Genomic DNA, 12,821 nt, shown 5'->3' with positions numbered 1-12,821 from the left:
ATGTACTAGCATGAAATGGACTGTATGTTATGAAATAGTTATATATTCACATGCTAGACAGTTTGCCATGGTCAAAACCACTTGTACTGAAATAAATGACACCGCTTGCTAAATGGGGGAATGTTTGGGGAACATGTGTAACGGTCCCCGTTACAATAAGTACTAGTTATTATTATTATTCTTTTTTTTTCTCCTTACCGATTTTTGTGCAGAAGATTTCTCGGAGATGGCTGGATCGATTTGCTTGAAATTCTCAGGATTGATGCGTTGTCATTTGAAGTTTGTACCGCCGTTTCAATTTTTGAAAAATCACTTCCGGTTGGAAGTTATCCCCCTTTTATCGATTTTCAGATGACCATTTTGTCCAGACAAAAACTGAAAAACGATAAAAGCTAGAGTGCTGAAATTTTCAGTGATGTTAGACGACATGCTGTAGTTGTGCACCTGGGTTTTCAAAATTTCCGGAAGTGCCTAGTATGGAAGCTCGGTAGGAGTCGAAAATGGAGTTTAAAAAAGTGTCCAATTTTTTTCCACGTTTTAAATCATAACTTTTTACTCGTAAATATTTTGTTTAGATATATATAACAAAAGTTGTACAGTTTATTGAGATCTTTCGTGTCATATCAAGAAATAGGCCCATGGGCCTCATGGCTCGCCTGAACCATTGAATTTCTGTTACAATGATTAACTTTTTTCTCACGAAACTTTTGATAAGACATGTAGAATAAAAGTTGTTCAGTTTCGCAAGATCTATTCAAAGATATCTTAAAAAAGGCTCCTGGGCGTCATGGCTCGCCTGAACAGTCGAATTTGTATCGCAATTAATAACATTGATAACTTTTTTCTCGAGAAACTTTTGACAAGACATGTAGAACAAAAGTTGTTCAGTTTCGCAAGCATTAACTAACGATGTTAAGAAATAGGCCTGTGGGTCTCATGGCTCATCAGAACAGTTGGGTTATTGTTGCAATCTATAACATTTTTGTCAAGAAACTTTTAATAAGACATCTAGAACAAAAGTTGTTCAGTTTTGCAAGATCTTTTGAACAACATCATGAAAAAGGCGAACGGGCCTCATGGCTCGCCTGAACAGTTTGATCAGTGTCACAATTACTAACTTTTTTCACGAGAATCTTTTGATAAGACATGTAGAACAAAAGTTGTTCAGTTTTGCAAGATCTTTCAAACGATATCAAGAAAAAGGCCCACGGGCCTTATGACTCGCCTTAACAATGATAAATGTCGCATAACTTTATACTTGTGAACATTTTGTTTAGACATATATAACAAAAGTTGTACAGTTTATTGAGATCTTTCGTGTCGTATCAAGAAATGGGCCAATTGGCCTCATGGCTCGCCTGAACCATTGAATTTCTGTTACAATGATTAACTTTTTCCTCACGAAACTTTGATAAAACATGTAGAATAAAAGTTGTTCAGTTTTGCAAGATATATTTAATGATAACAAAAAATAGGCCTGTGGGCGTCATGGCTCGCCTGAACAGTCGAATTTGTATCACAATTAATAATAATAATAACTTTTTTCTCGAGAAACTTTTGATAAGACATGTAGAACAAAAGTTGTTCAGATTCGCAAGCGTTAACTAACGATGTTAAGAATAAGGCCTGCGGGTCTCATGGCTCACTTGAACAGTTGGGTTATTGTTGCAATCTATAACATTTTAGTCAAGAAACTTTTAATGAGACATCTAGAGCAAAAGTTGTTTTGCAAGATGTTTCAAACAACATCATGAAAAAGGCGAACGGGCCTCATGGCTCGCCTGAACAGTTTGATTAGTGTCACAATTAATATCTTTTTTCTGGAGAAACTTTTGATAAAACATGTAGACCAAAAGTTGTTTAGGTTTGCAAGATCTTTGAAACGATATCAAGAAAAAGGCCCACGGGCCTTATGACTCGCCTTAACAGTCTGATAAATGTCGCAATCAATAACTTTTTTCTCAAGAAAATTTCCATAGGACATGTAGAACAAAATGTGTTCAGTTTTGCGAGATATATCTAGAATGATATCAAAAAATAGGCCTCCGGGCCAAATGACTCGCCTGATCAGTCGAATCTGTATCGCAGTAAATAACATTATTAACTTTTTTCTCGAAAAAAAGCTGACCCCTTTAATTGTTTGCCAAGAGGGAGAGAGAGTCTTTAATTTATAACATTTAAATTATCAATATTTGTAAAACATTACCGAAGCCAAATTGTACGTCTAGACAATATATTTGTATCATTATTTATGAACGAAAATGTCAGTCAACTTCTAGTCTAAATTTGGACGGAAGACCCACTCGTTGCTCGCAACGAGATCGAATCTAGTTATTATTATTTTTTTTTTTTTCCCTTTCGTCTCCGAGACCGTTGGATGGATTTTCCTGAAACTTTCACAGATTATAGAGAAGGATGGTACCTCGAGGAGTTTTTTTCATTTTTTCAAAATTCACTTCCGGTCGCAAGATATGTCGAATTTCCGTCTTTTTACAAGACATCTTGTCCAGCGTTTTTCTCAGAAACGGTAAAAGATAGAGTCACCAAATTTTCAGAGTTAATAGATCTCACTTTGTAGGCGTGCAGTAGGGAGTTAAAAATGTCGGCCGTCACTTCCGGTCGTCACCGGAAGTGATTAAAGGAAACATGAATTTCGAACTTTTTTCTTTTAAATTGAAACCTATTTTGGTTTACGATATCTCGTTCTAATTCTCAAAAAATGTTGACCCCACCGGAAGTTGAATCTCCAACTTCCGTTTATATCAAAGAAAGACTATTCATTCTCTCATTTTTCAGTGCCATAAATCTCGGTCATGAAAGTAGTTAATGAGTTGAGTTTTACATATATTATAGTCACTATAAATGTCTAGAGTAACTTCAAATATTTTTGTAAAATTCACTTCCGGTCGGCAAATACGGCTTATTAGCTGTTTTCGTTGTCCAGCGTTTTTCTCAGAAACGGTAAAAGATAGAGTCACCAAATTTTCAGAGTTAAAAGATCTCACTTTGTACGCGTGCAGTAAGGGGTTAAGAATGTCGATCGTCACTTCCGGTCGTCACCGGAAGTGATTAATTAATCATAAATTTCAAACTTTTTTTTTTCAAATTGAAACTTATATCGGTTTACGAGGTCTCGTTCTAATTCTTAAAAAATGTCGACCCCACCGGAAGTTGAATCTCCAACTTCCGGTTATATCAAAGAAAGACTATTCATTCTCTCATTTTTCAGTGTCATAAATCTCGGTCATAAAACAAGTTAATGATTTGAATTTTACATATGTTATAGACACTATAAATGTCTAGAGTAAATTTAAATATTTTTGTAAAATTCACTTCCGGTCGTGAGATATGGGGTGGACATATTCAAACCTTGTTTTTTCAGTTTCTCAATAATGAATATAGATAGACGCTTGAAACTTGTAGAGTTGATCAACTAACATTAGTCCATTGTACACATACATTCAATTTTTTTGACCGTCACTTCCGGTCTATACCGGAAGTATTTGAAAAAATGTCCATTTTCCGATTTCTTCAAGTGATTTCTCAGAGATGGCTGGATATATTTGGTTGAATTTTTCAGGAATAATGTCTTATGAAATGACCTTGCTATAAATATTTTTGTTTTTACAAAATTCACGTCCGGTAGGAAAATATGGCCGATTTTCTGTTTCTCAAAAGGAATTTTGTCCAGCATTTTTCTTGGAAAAGGTAAAATATAGGTTCATCAATTATTCAGGGATGATCAATCTCCGTTTGCAGGCGTGCAGTAGAGGGTTGAACATGTCGACCGTCACTTCCTGTCGTCACCGGAAGTGATTGAAAGAATAGCAAATTTCAAACTTTTTCTTTTAAATTGAAACCTATACTAGTTTATTAAGTCTCTTTCAAAGTGTCAAAAGAATACTGACTCTGTCGGTAGTCAAAACGACTACTTCCGGTTTCTTGATAAAATACCTTTATACTTTTTGTCTTTTTGTCCCCATAAATCTCACTTATATTTGAAGTCTTTCATATGATTTTCACATGTCTTAATAAAAGTATCAACTTCTAAAGTTTTAATAATTTTGTTTTTCAAAATTGACTTCAGGACGGTAGTAACCTACTACGTCTTCTTTCTTTACTCTACTTCTTTTTGTTGAGAAGTCTTTCAGATAGAGACGTGAAATTTTCAGGGAATATAGACAGTAAAGAGTCGCTGTCATTTATAGGAAAACGCATCTGAATAGTACTTCCGGTCGTCACCGGAAGTTACGAGAAAGGAGTAAAAAATTCGAAAATACATTTCTCATTCATTGTTACGGCAGATTTTCAAATATATTTAAATGGTTTTCGTAGGAACAGAAAGCTCTTTACCGGAAGTGGTCTAACGGAAGACCTACTCATTACTAGTAATGAGTGTCTAGTTATTATTATTATTCTTTTTCTCCGGTACTTTTTTGTCCGGTAGTGTTCTCAGCAACTACAAAAGGGATCAATATGAAACTTTCCAGGATGATAGTATAGCATTTGTAGATGTGCATAGTGATAGTCATTTTGTCTGCACGTGCATTCCAATTTTCGTACAAAAAATGGAAAATCAGAATATTGAAGGAAGCGATATAAAACCTAAATAGGATGATAGTATATCATTTGTACATATGAAAAATAATAGTTATTTTGTCAGCACGCGCACGCATGCGCGTGCACGCGCATTACGAAATTTGTACACTAACTTTGGAATCCGTCTAACTTTTTTGTTGTTCATTAAAATGGCTTGAAATTCATATCATAAGTAGATATTGAGACCCTTAACTGATTTGCATGGTCAAAATCACCAATTTGCACGCGCATGCACGTGCGCTTCATTTTCATTGGATAATACTAAAACGTTTGTAACTATCTTATCTATGAAGCGAATGAGATGATATTCACAGCATACGTAGACAATATGTGTATCTATATATTGGTGTAGCAAAAAAATGCCAACGCACACGCGCATGCGCGTGCAACGTTTTTTAAATGTTCAATTTTTAAAGGACGATAACGTTTTTGTTTTTCGTCAAATTCTATTGATATTACTGGTTTAGATGTGTCTTGGTACTCCTTACAAATTGCTGTGGTTAGAATTACTGCTCAGCACGTGCATGCACGTGTGCTGAATTCTGATTGGACGATTTTAAAATCGCTATAACTTCCTTATATTTGGTGGAAACGTTATGAAATTCACACTGTGGGTATATGATACACATGCCTGTTGAACGACATCAACAAAAATTCGGATTCATACACGCGTGCGCGTGTATGCGCGTGCAACGCTTTCTTTCATTTTTTGGTACTGAAATGACCATATTGAACTTACTACATGTAATTAAAGGCTAAAATAAAATGATTTTTTGCTATAGATTCACAAGTACATCACTTTTTAATTGGGGGAGGTTTGGGGAACATCTGTAACGGTCCCTGTTACAATTAGAACTAGTTATGTTCCCCAAACAAAGTTTGGGAACATTGTTTTTACTCTGTTTCTTCTTCTTCTTATTAAGGTCTTCCGTCTCCTGCGGAAGACCTTACTATTATTGTTCGCGTTCTTCTTCTTCATTATTATTATTATTTTCCTTGGTAGTACACGCGTTTTTCTCAGCCATTTTTCGATCGATTTTCCCGAAATTTTCAGGAAAGATGTCTTTTGGTGACGAGACTTTGCTTGCAAAATTTCGTGCTTGACGTCACTTCCGGTCAGGAGTTATCTCTCTTTTAGTGACGTTTTGAAGGGCTTTGTTGTCCACACATCTCCTCCGTTAGTTTTGAAGCTAGAGTCTTGAAATTTCTACACAAGATAGAGTAAACATTTTAGAAGATTTGTGGGGGATTCAATTTTACCGGAGGCGATTTCCCTAAACGCTCGCCTGGACCTGAATAAATGGATGCCAAAATTTTTCGCCGATTTCGGCGATTTTTGACCTTTGATCTCCAATATCTTTTTTCTTGCAAATATTTTGTTAAGATATGTAGAACAAAAGTTGTGCACATTTACGAGATCTTTTCGAAAATATCAAGATTTAGGGGCTAGCCCCTTCAATTAGGGATCTAGAAGGGCTCAAAGTCTAGATCAAATATCTCAAAAATCGTTAATATTTTGGTATAAGTCAAAGAACAAAAAATGTTCATCTCAACAATCCAAATCTATTCATATAAAAATTTAGGTCATATGTTACGTAATAAGGGATTTTAAGGGCCAAAACCATAAATTTTTTACCCCTTGTATCTCGAAAACGACAAATATTTTGAAAAGCAATAAAGAACAAAAGTTGTTCAGAATGATGATCTGAACAATATGCATATTTCGTTTTTACCCTATGTGGCCCCGTTAGGGAGCTCCAGTTTGGCCCCTAAAAATTACTTCTAGAAATAACTCGAGAACGGTAAAGAATTTCTAAATACTTGTTGAACAAAACATGTTTGAAATGTCATGACCTTTCTTACGATATCAAGCAAAAGGGGCTGACCCTTTAAATTAGGGGCCCAGAAGGGTCCAAAGGTTTATGAGAATATCTCAGAAACTACTAATATTTTGTAATAAGTCATTGAAGCGGAAATGTTCATCTAAACGAGCTTGTTCTTATCAAATCAAAAAGTAGGTCATATGTTACGTAATAAGGGATTTTAAGGGCCAAAATCATAAATAATTGACGCCTCATATCTTGAAAACGACAAATATTTTGAAAAGCATTATTGAACAAAAGTTGTTCAGAATGATAATCTAAACAATATGTACATTTCGTTTTTTCCCTATGTGGCCCCGTTAGGGAGCTACAGTTTGGCCCCTAAATATTTCTTGTAGAGATAACTCGAGAACGGTAAAGAATTTCTAAATACTTGTTGAGCAAAAAATGTTTCAAATGACAAGGCCTTTCTTACGATATCAAGCAAAACGGGCTGGCCCTTTAAATTAGGGGTTCAGAAGGGTCCAAATGTTTTTGAGAATATCTCAGACACTATTAATATTTTATAATAAGTTGTAGAAGCGGAAATGTTCATCTCAACGAGCTTGATCTTATCAAATCAAAAAGTAGGTCATATGTTACGTAATTAGAGATTTTAAGGGCCAAAATCGTAAATATTTGACGCCTCATATCTTTAAAACGACATATTTTTTGAAAAGCATTATTGAACAAAAGTTGTTGAATGTGTCATAACCTATCGATCAATATCAAAAAATGGGTCTGTGGGCCTAATGGCTCGCCTGTAGAGTCGATTTTTGTCGATATCAGTCGATTTCAAAAACTTGTAACTGGTAAATATTTCGTAAGGACATATTGAACAAAAGTTGTTCAGTTTATCGAGATCTATCGATTGATATCAAGAAATAGGCCTATGGTCCTAATGGCTCGCCTGTAGAGTCGATTTTTTGTCGATATCGGTCGATCTCAATAACTTTTTACAGGTAAATATTTTGTAAAGACATATAGAACTAAAGTTGTTGAGTCTATAGAGGGCTAACAAATGACATTAAGAAATAGGCCCGCGGGCCTTATGGCTCGCCTGGAGAGTCGAATTTCAAACGAATTTCACCGCAACTTTGCTTCAGAAGCTTATGATATGAAAAATTGATTATATCTAAAGTGTCTTAAAGTCGGAAACTAAATTGGGACTCATTTGTCTTTTTTTTTTTTTTTTTAACTCCGAGTGCATCAACAAATCGGACGGAAGACCTACTCGTTGCTCGCAACGAGATCGTGTCTAGTTAGGGCTTTCCACCTTTCAGTGGAAAGTCCTATTGTTATTGTTCTGTTTATTATTAGGGCTTTCCACCTTTCAGTGGAAAGTCCTATTGTTATTGTTCTGTTTATTATTATTATTATTATTATTATTATTTTCCTGCCATCAAAAAAAATCTTCGTCTTAAGACTTATCGAAAAACTTTATAGTCCATCATATAGTACTTCTTGAGAAACGAATACAGTTCACCCTGCGTAATTGAACTTTGACCCCTTACGGAGTTATTTGACCTTTCGCAGAAATCATTGTTAGCACTTCTACTTTGTAACCGTAAATGATAGGAGGATGAAACCTTTTCTACAACATAGAGGGTAATTAGTAGAAGCGAAGAATTTCAAATGAAGGGATTCGGTGTCCCCTAAAGGGAGTTAATGCCCCCTCATGTTTTGCGATTTGTCCCCTACAAATTGACGACTCCTAAAGTCTTCGTCGTAGAGAGACGGAACCCACTGGGACGGGTTGGGTGACCTTGACCTTGAAAAAGTAGGTCAAGGTCAAAGGTCAAGGTCATCCAGAATGGCCAGAAAATGGCACTTTTTATACGCTCTTTCACGCTTCAGATAGCATCGAAATATCACATGGGTCAGCAAGGAATTTTGGACCAGTCTCGGCATCACGAATGTCAACTCTGAACTTTGACCACTCTGCGAATGGCGGCGACTTAACGTCGAAAACCCCGTTATCGCTACTCTCACTAGACCGCAAGTCATGGAGAGGCGAGACCTTCGCCGACGAATTCCAGATGAAACGCTCTCGCACAGAAAAGTTGTCCGAGGGAAACCGAGAACCCCGAAGCACGGTTCTCGCCCCCGAAAGTCTCCGACGTCGTCGTTCAAGCCCACAACTCCTTCACGGATGTAGACAGGGACGCGGGACCACTTAAACGAAGCCCCGTGACCTCTCTGACCTTCAAAATGAGGTCAAGGTCAAAGGTCAAGGTCACACTTTCTCCCCCATGTGTTTTTGAGGTTTGACCTTGAAAGTGGGTCAAGGTCAAAGGTCAAGGTCACGCATCCAGGGGCCAGTCTCCACGAGTAAGGCCAACCCACCCATCACGCCTGTCGTCCCCAAGGAAGAAACCCCCCCACCCTTCAAGTGATCTGTCTGTCATCAGCTGTTTATAATACACTATTTTGACCGGTTTCATGCCCAACAACAGGATTTTTGAGGTTTGACCTTGAAAGTGGGTCAAGGTCAAAGGTCAAGGTCACGCATCCAGGGGCCAGTCTCCACGAGTAAGGCCAACCCACCCATCACGCCTGTCGTCCCCAAGGAAGAAATCCCCCACCCTTCAAGTGATCTGATTGTGATCAGCTGTTTCAATACACTATTTTGACCGGTCTCATGCCATGCAACAATTACAGGATTCTAGCTAATCTGACCTACACCTACACATCTGACCTACACCCACTTCTTCCATTTCTTGACTGTCTTGTCAATCAAACATGAATTCCATTTACATTCATGAAAAGACATAGGCCAGATTCAATTGTCTGCCTGCATCAACATAAAGACTAAGTTGTTTTTTTTTATAATGATGATGCAACTTTACTTGACAGTTGAACTCATTGACATTCCATCCCGACTGTCATTGTAAACAAATAAACACTTACCTGCAGGATCAGATGGGATGCAGTACTCCTATTCTCCGTTCAGATATCCTACATGCACTCAGACACTTTCTAATTCACCGGCCGCCATTTTGGTTGTTTGTTGTCAAAGCCTATCAATCCGTATATGCATGCCTCCTTGGGTGAAATGACTGAAAGACATTGTCTCCGTGAATTAGAACACATAGGATGAGCCATTACAAACTGTATATTCAATTCCACAATCCACAACACACACGGTCAAATCCAGTGCATCTTCACAACATCTGACAACATGAGGCTTGTATAGACTCCCAGCATGCACCAGCAGTTACTACAATCTAGGAAAATGGCACATCCGGTTTCTTTGCACCTCCAAATATCACATCTAACAGGTCTAAAGTCACCCCAAACACCTGCACAAGTCCCATTACACTTTTACCTGATATGTGCATATGTGCTGGCTACCCAACACCCACACCCCTTTTCTCCCTCAAATTTGACGGGTACTTAATGCGAAACCAAGCATTGAACACACCTCAACACTCAAATTTAGGCGGCAAATTTGAATTTCTTTTCTAGCCAAATCAATTTTTTTTTTTGGGGTGAGGGTGGGATGGGGTAGGGGGGGGGGGGCTTTTAGCATTTCAACACTACTGAAAAACCGCTAGAAGGTGGGAAGCCCTCTAATTGTTCGCGAACAATTAGGATCACTAGTTATTATTATTATTATTATTATTTTCCTGCCGTCAAAAAAAATCTTCGTCTTAAGACTTATCGAAAAACTTTATAGTCCATCATATAGTACTTCTTGAGAAACGAATACAGTTCACCCTGCGTAATTGAACTTTGACCCCTTACGGAGTTATTTGACCTTTCGCAGAAATCATTGTTAGCACTTCTACTTTGTAACCGTAAATGATAGGAGGATGAAACCTTTTCTAAAACATAGAGGGTAATTAGTAGAAGCGAAGAATTTCAAATGAAGGGATTCGGTGTCCCCTAAAGGGAGTTAATGCCCCCTCATGTTTTGCGATTTGTCCCCTACAAATTGACGACTCCTAAAGTCTTCGTCGTAGAGAGACGGAACCCACTGGGACGGGTTGGGTGACCTTGACCTTGAAAAAGTAGGTCAAGGTCAAAGGTCAAGGTCATCCAGAATGGCCAGAAAATGGCACTTTTTATACGCTCTTTCACGCTTCAGATAGCATCGAAATATCACATGGGTCAGCAAGGAATTTTGGACCGGTCTCGGCATCACGAATGTCAACTCTGAACTTTGACCACTCTGCGAATGGCGGCGACTTAACGTCGAAAACCCCGTTATCGCTACTCTCACTAGACCGCAAGTCGTGGAGAGGCGAGACCTTCGCCGACGAATTCCAGATGAAACGCTCTCGCACAGAAAAGTTGACCGAGGGAAACCGAGAACCCCGAAGCACGGTTCTCGCCCCCAAAAGTCTCCGACGTCGTCGTTCGAGCCCACAACTTCTTCACGGATGTAGATAGAGACGCGGGACCACTTAAACGAAGCCCCGTGACCTCTCTGACCTTCAAAATGAGGTCAAGGTCAAAGGTCAAGGTCACACTTTCCCCCCCCATGGGTTTTTGAAGTTTGACCTTGAACGTGGGTCAAGGTCAAAGGTCAAGGTCACGCATCCAGGGGGCCAGTCTCCACGAGTAAGGCCAACCCACCCATCACGCCTGTCGTCCCCAAGGAAGAAACCCCCCACCCTTCAAGTGATCTGTCTGTCATCAGCTGTTTATAATACACTATTTTGACCGGTTTCATGCCCAACAACAGGATTTTTGAGGTTTGACCTTGAAAGTGGGTCAAGGTCAAAGGTCAAGGTCACGCATCCAGGGGCCAGTCTCCACGAGTAAGGCCAACCCACCCATCACGCCTGTCGTCCCCAAGGAAGAAATCCCCCACCCTTCAAGTGATCTGATTGTGATCAGCTGTTTCAATACACTATTTTGACCGGTCTCATGCCATGCAACAATTACAGGATTCTAGCTAATCTGACCTACACCTACACATCTGACCTACACCCACTTCTTCCATTTCTTGACTGTCTTGTCAATCAAACATGAATTCCATTTACATTCATGAAAAGACATAGGCCAGATTCAATTGTCTGCCTGCATCAACATAAAGACTAAGTTTTTTTTTTTATAATGATGATGCAACTTTACTTGACAGTTGAACTCATTGACATTCCATCCTGACTGTCATTGTAAACAAATAAACACTTACCTGCAGGATCAGATGGGATGCAGTACTCCTATTCTCCGTTCAGATATCCTACATGCACTCAGACACTTTCTAATTCACCGGCCGCCATTTTGGTTGTTTGTTGTCAAAGCCTATAAATCCGTATATGCATGCCTCCTTGGGTGAAATGACTGAAAGACATTGTCTCCGTGAATTAGAGCACATAGGATGAGCCATTACAAACTGTATATTCAATTCCACAATCCACAACACACACGGTCAAATCCAGTCCATCTTCACAACATCTGACAACATGAGGCTTGTATAGACTCCCAGCATGCACCAGCAGTTACTACAATCTAGGAAAATGGCACATCCGGTTTCTTTGCACCTCCAAATATCACATCTAACAGGTCTAAAGTCACCCCAAACACCTGCACAAGTCCCATTACACTTTTACCTGATATGTGCATATGTGCTGGCTACCCAACACCCACACCCCTTTTCTCCCTCAAATTTGACGGGTACTTAATGCGAAACCAAGCATTGAACACACCTCAACACTCAAATTTAGGCGGCAAATTTGAATTTCTTTTCTAGCCAAATCAATTTTTTTTTTTGGGGTGAGGGTGGGATGGGGTAGGGGGGGGGGGGCTTTTAGCATTTCAACACTACTGAAAAACCGCTAGAAGGTGGGAGGCCCTCTAATTGTTCGCGAACAATTAGGATCACTAGTGATTATTATTATTATTCTTTTTCTCCGGTACTTTTTTGTCCGGTAGTGTTCTCAGAAACTACAAAAGGGATCGATATGAAACTTTCCAGGATGATAGTATAGCGTTTGTAGATGTGCATAATGATAGTCATTTTGTTTGCACGTGCATGCACGCGCGCGCACGTGCATTGCAATTTTGGTACAAAAAATGGAAAATCAGAATATTGAAGGAAGCGATATAAAACCTAAATAGGATGATAGTATATCATTTGTACATATGAAAAATAATAGTTATTTTGCCAGCACGCGCACGCATGCGCGTGCACGCGCATTGCAAAATTTGTGCGCTAACTTTGGAATCAGTCTAACGTTTTTGTTGTTCATTGAAATGGCTTGAAATTCATATCATAGGTAGATATTGAGACCCTTAACTGATTTACATGGTCAAAATTACCAATTTGCACGCACATGCACGTACGCTTCATTTTGATTGGATAATGCTAAAACGTTTGTAACTATCTTATTTATGAAGCGAATGAGATGA

The 12,821-nt window shown here is 38.6% G+C and overlaps 1 long non-coding RNA gene across 1 annotated transcript; it reads right to left on the bottom strand.

The window, feature by feature from the left end:
• Positions 1-7,942: 7,942 nt before the first annotated feature.
• Positions 7,943-12,175, bottom strand: LOC130049421 (uncharacterized). The gene is made up of 2 exons (XR_008797907.1): positions 11,605-12,175; positions 7,943-9,520 (listed from the first exon to the last, which is right to left on the bottom strand). It is a non-coding gene; the product is annotated as an uncharacterized LOC130049421 (long non-coding RNA).
• Between the last annotated feature and the right edge of the window lie 646 nt (positions 12,176-12,821).

The sequence above is a fragment of the Ostrea edulis genome, chromosome 8, assembly GCF_947568905.1.
Source record: "Ostrea edulis chromosome 8, xbOstEdul1.1, whole genome shotgun sequence".
NCBI classification, from domain to species: Eukaryota; Metazoa; Mollusca; class Bivalvia; order Ostreida; family Ostreidae; genus Ostrea; species Ostrea edulis.
This window is presented reverse-complemented; position numbering and strand designations above follow the sequence as displayed.